The sequence below is a fragment of the Cynara cardunculus genome (genome assembly GCF_001531365.2).
Source record: "Cynara cardunculus var. scolymus isolate 2C chromosome LG 13, CcrdV1, whole genome shotgun sequence".
In the NCBI taxonomy this organism is placed as follows: domain Eukaryota; kingdom Viridiplantae; phylum Streptophyta; class Magnoliopsida; order Asterales; family Asteraceae; genus Cynara; species Cynara cardunculus.
The window spans coordinates 34,720,212-34,726,092 of NC_037540.1; positions in this window are offsets into that span (position 1 = coordinate 34,720,212).

Below are 5,881 nucleotides of genomic sequence, written 5' to 3' on the forward strand. Positions count from 1 at the left end.
TATTTTTAAACCAGATAAGTCTTGACCGGTGTTCTTCTAAATCGCCTATGCCTTGAGCGATTTATTGTCCGGATTAACACTTAGATATTTCATATTCCATAAATCGGACACCTCTTGACCGATTTATTCTAATCCGGATAAGCCTTGAGCGGTTTAGAATTTGAACGGTTGTTGACTTTGACTATAAATAATCGACTCATTTTTTACTTTTTACTTTTTACTCTGATCTACTATTCATTATCGTCTCCGTTCAACTACCTGGTTCATCGCTCAACTTTCTTTGAATCCATCTTCTGTTTCATCTAATTTCTTGTTAAGGTTCATAATCTACTTGATATCTTGTTTATAATTCCTTGACAATATCATCTGTTGGACTGATTTGGATTATTTTGGATTGATTAATATTATGACTTTGAAACTGATTTGATCTAAACTGCTTAATAACCAAATTCAGACTAATCATGATAATTAGTTTCTAATAATTTTTTTTCTTGTAAATCTTTGTTTCTTTTTGTGTGTGTTAAGTTTGTTTTTTGGTGTTTAATTTTTTTTAAGTTTTGACCGGATTTCTCACCGGAGAAGGTGACCGGAGTTAACTCCGATCAACCTTAATCCGGTTGATGTTGTCCGGATTAGGTTTTTGCCTTAGAATTTTTTTTGTCTCTTTGTTGATCGGATTTCAAGTCCGGTTAATTTTTTTTAATATTTTTTTAGTTAGTTTATTTTTTTTATGTAGTATTTTTTTACAATTTTTTTAGTATTTTTTTAATTCAATTTTTTTAGTTTCATTTTTTCTTTTCTTTTAGTTTTTTTTTTTGAATTTCTTGAATAATATATGTTCTAATATTTTAGATTTTTTTACAGGTTAATGGCAGACATAAGACATCAATCTGACGAGGAATCTCACGTTCCTTCGGTCAGATTCGACAATATTCCAATTCAACCGTCTAACCAACCCATACCCTCTGAAAATCTATTTCCTCAATTTAAATACTTAGACATAAAACCTAATAACCATTCTTTCTCATTTAATATGCCAGCCGAATACCCAATCATCCCAGAAATACTGAAAGGACATCGCATAGCCTATTCTCTATCAGCTAATACACTTGTTCCAATGGTGTATTTACAACAATTCTGGAGTACGCTTACTTTGGAAAAAGACGGTGAAACCATTTATTTTGAAGGGGCAGTTGACGAATATGTCAGCCGTCTGACCTTAAAACGACTAAGAAGGATTCTCCGTCTGCCCGGACCAGGCTCTACTGGATATGAAGATTTTGTATAAGATGAACAACTGTGCTTCGACATCAAACGGTTAGGATACTCGGCAGAGTTGACTAACCCAACACAGTTCAAAACACGATTCCTACCATCTATTTGGCATTTGTTGTTCTCAATTATGAACAGATGCCTGACGTCAAAGACTGCGGGGATAGATACATGCAGTAGCTCGTTTCTCAAATTCTTTCATGGAATAGTTTTCTCGAGAAATTATGACTATGCTTTAGTCATATGAAATGAATTGGTGGAACTCGTCAACGCAAAAAGATTTCCGTCTAAGGCCAGGAAATTTGTGCCCTTCCAGAGATTTCTGCAACTTTTTATTAAAGCAATGATGAACGCTATGAAGACATTCCGACGAGATCCAATGCTGAAAAGGGGCCGACATTTGTCATGGCTCGAATTCGGCAGCATACAGAAGTAGAAGATTTGGATTCTATAATGGAAATACCACCAGAACTAATTGCCTTAGTTGATCAGACTGCTCAGTGCGTTATAGACTATAGGAGAGTGATAGATCCTATAGTTCAACCAGATCCGGTTGAACTTGCCCAGGGATCACCCCATGCCTTAGTTGTGAGAGAGGAGTTAGAGATAGAAGAGAGAGTTCAGGAACAGGGGTTACCTGAACAGGGAAGTGTGCTGAGGGAAAATGAATTAGAGAGGGGTGAACAGGAGGGGGGAAAGTCTGATCGGCAAAGTACTTCATCTGACAGTACTTCTACAACTTCTTCATGTTCGGAAGATACTGAAACCGATAATAAGGTAGTTCCTGGTGATCATGATGGTAATGATGATGATGATAATAATGATGTTGGATCGGACGACCATGCTAAAACTATTGACATTCATTCGTTGAATGTTGGTATTGAACAAGACATAGCTAGCCCAGTTATGCAAATGCATACCCCACCCATCCACTCAACTGGTTCTCAACAACCAGTTGTTTCAATTGAACACGGGGATATAACACATCCGCTAACTACTTCTCATTTGGAGAACATAGTTATTGAAACAAGTAGGCCGCTGCCCTAGCCTATGACATCGATTTTGTGCACCTCTAGTCTAGCGCCGATACACATAGGTACACACAAGTCTAGAGCATCTGTTGCTCCAAGTGCAGTTCTTAGTGAACTAGCTAGAACGACCAGAGTGGTGTCATTTGACATTTCATAAGGACAGGTCGGAAGTCCTACCAATGCTAATATCATGCCAACATTGAACATAGGCACAACAGTTTATTCAACTGTTGTTTCAACTGGTAATCTAAGTGATCCAGGTGTGAGCTTACCAGACTTTGTGTCACGGGAATATCTGGACGACGCCCTAAAGGCTGTTCAAGAAAATATGGATGCATAGATTGCAAGTCTGAAAAGACTTCTGAAGGGGAAAGAAACGGTAAAAGAAGAGCAACCATCTGCGCCATCACCACCACATGTACCTGAGCCATCGGTACAAGAACAAATGGTGGATGAACTTAAATCGCTGTTGTACGCAAAATTGATGGCATCTCAAAATCCCGATGCTGAAGATGCAGACTTGGTTGGGCTCTTAAGACAACAATTGGATGTTAATCCTTTCGTTAGAGCCTCAGAGTTTTTGACTTTTCAAGATGTGGTTACTTCTAGCTTCGCAAAAGTTAGCAAGTTAATCACATCCAAAACCCAAGATCTTAAAAGTTCAATGGATGTCCTTGTTGAACGGGTGTCTACCTTAGAAGAGACGTGCAGATCTCAGGCCATCTCTCATAAAAGAAGGTATGATGATCCTGATGATCCAGATCATCATGAGGGGGAGAGGAAAAGACAGAGATTGGTTGAGACATCTGAACAAGCTGCTAGGGTTGAAAATGAGTCATCTGCTCAAGACGTAATTGCTAAAGCTTCTGCCCCGGAGTCTGTTCGGGAAAGAATAATTGAGGCTATTGTTATAGAAGAAGAAGAAGAAACGAAGACAAGTCCTATGATCGAGCCAATGGTTGAAAAGCCGGCGGACTCCACAGTAGGGACAAGGTTGTTATTGTACTTGTCTGCCAATGTAGGTTTCAATGATGTATTTTCTAATATTCTGGGTGGAGAGAAAGATTTTGGAGAGGACATTGATAATATTGACGAGTCAACTGGGCTTTACTTTGACTTTGAAGCGGATATAAATGATGAAGATCCAGTTTTTCCTCTTCAAGATGACCGTCAGATTATTCCAGAATCTTCCACTGCATATGTAATTGGTGTATTAGACATCTCTGCTCCTAGAGAACATGTTGATCCTACAGAAATTTTCACAAAGAATTATGTACCATTTCATATTCGAGCAAATTTTCTAGGTTACGATAGAGAAAGGATCCGAGAACCATACTTGGAAGATACCTACTTTGGAATTTTTATCCGTCATCATAAGGTTCTGAGCGGTGATAAAGTCCTTGGTATCCATCGACAAACCAAAGATTATCATTTAGAATACAAACATCTTTTGAAAGCTAAGCGCCTACCTATTAGTGAAGTTCGTACCAAGCATCGGGTTGTCACAATTTAGCAGATCGATGCTCAAAGACTTCTGAGAATCTGGTATCCTGTCTTTACTGTGACTAGAGAAGATGGACAAATCTGGAGATTCAGTGAAGATGATTTTTCAAGCTTATCTTTGGAAGATTTAGAGTATATGTATTTTGAGATCAGAAACATGACTAACAGGAAGGAGGGAGCACTGATTGCTCTTGATGCTATTAAAAGATTTATGCGGTGTCATGTAAAGCTGGCTATGGTCATAGATGTTCAAATGGGCCTCGAAGACAATCAAAGAATCATCAACCTGAAAAGACCTAATCCAGAGTTTGGAGTCATATATTTTGCTCAGCTTCAAGTGAAGAAATTTATGAGATTCAGTGAGTTGAACAAGTATTCAGATGGTACGATAAGGTTGGTAAGACAGACGCTTGATTTGAAAAGGGTGAACAATGACAGAGCTGCAGAGTCAGAGAGAATGAGTTCTAAAGAAAGATATCTTTTGGTCAATGCTATAAATTTGCTTGAGGAGAAGATTTAGTATAGGAACGCTCTAAGGAGGTTAGAGAAAATTCTTGGACTTAGAAAGACAAAATTTACAAGAGTCCAAACTTGAATCCAAAGGGGGAGAATGTTGGGTTTGAGTATGAGCATTATTGTTGTATTCAAGTTTCTCCATATCTTACATGTTTTTCTAATAGTGTAGTTTTATTACTTCCTTAGTATAAATAGTATCTTCCTTTGTAATTGTCATTATCAAGTCATTATCATATTGTAATCAGATTTAGAGCTGTAATTCTCTCTCTCAATCAAGGAAATTACATTTGGTGATCTACTCTTTCTATTCTTAATTCATCGTATTCTTGAAGATTGATATCACATTTGTATGAAATTTGGACTTTACATGTATACATAATATGAAATGCATATGTGTTATATATATATATATATATATATGCATGATATATGAATATGTATACATAGGTGTGTATGCATGAAAGTTCTATGAATATGCATTAAGTGGTATACATGTATGTGGGGGCGATTTAGCCGCCTTTCTATTATGATAAAGGTATAAAGGGGGGTTAACCCTCCTTCACATTCTTCTTGCCATTTTTTAGAAGTGGGCGATTTAGAAGAATAGTGGTGACCGGATTGTTCTTGACCGGATTACTTGAAGTTGGATTCTATTGTTAAAAATCAAAGGTGAGTGGTTAAAATGTTTTGAATCTCTTTAGATTGTATGTTGATTGTGTTTTAAAAGATTTTCACCCGATTTAAGTTTAAGTTTTAATCGGATGAGTGTTGAGTGGTTTAAAGTTATACTGGACAAAGGGTTGGGAGGTGTAAGCTTAAATCGGACAAGGCATGAGCGATTTAAATATAAACCGCCTGATGTGTTGACCAGATTAGAATAAATCGGACAAGTGTTGAACGATTTATGAACTTTGAAATAATGTTGTATTTTAAACGGAGAAGTATGAATACGACCAAGAGGTGTTTGAATTGTTAAATCGAACAAAGCCTCTAAGAGTTGTCCGGATTGTTAAATCGGACAAAGTCTCTAAGTGTTGTCCGGATTGTTAAATCGGACAAAATATAGCGTATTGATTGGTGTTAGCTCTCATCTTTGAATGTAAAAGTATCGAAAAAGTAACACAGCAAGTTTTGACAGAAGATAATCTGTCACAAAAGACCGCAGAGGACATTCTTCAAAGAAGCCCAAAGTGCAAGGTTCAGGTGACAGAGCCTCTGTCTCTATTCACAGAGACTCTGGAACTTGTCCTCTGTATAGACCCTGTTTCAAGTCAATCACAACAGAACCTCTGTCGTGTCTCACAGAGGGCCTGCAGCTAATCTTCTGTGCTGATCTCTTTTAACTCGTTTTTCTTAGGTTTATCAGCTGCTCATGCTGAACACGTGATCTTGTCTGTAATCTGCTTTATTTGAACGGCTTAGATTAAATAGTACGTCTAGGTCTGTCATAGCAGTTATTTGCTTGTATAAAAGCAGCTTTAGGCCTTTGTAATTCGGTGGTGCTTCCATTTTGTAATTGTCGACATTTTCTATTGAAAATCCTTTGAAGCATTTTCTCC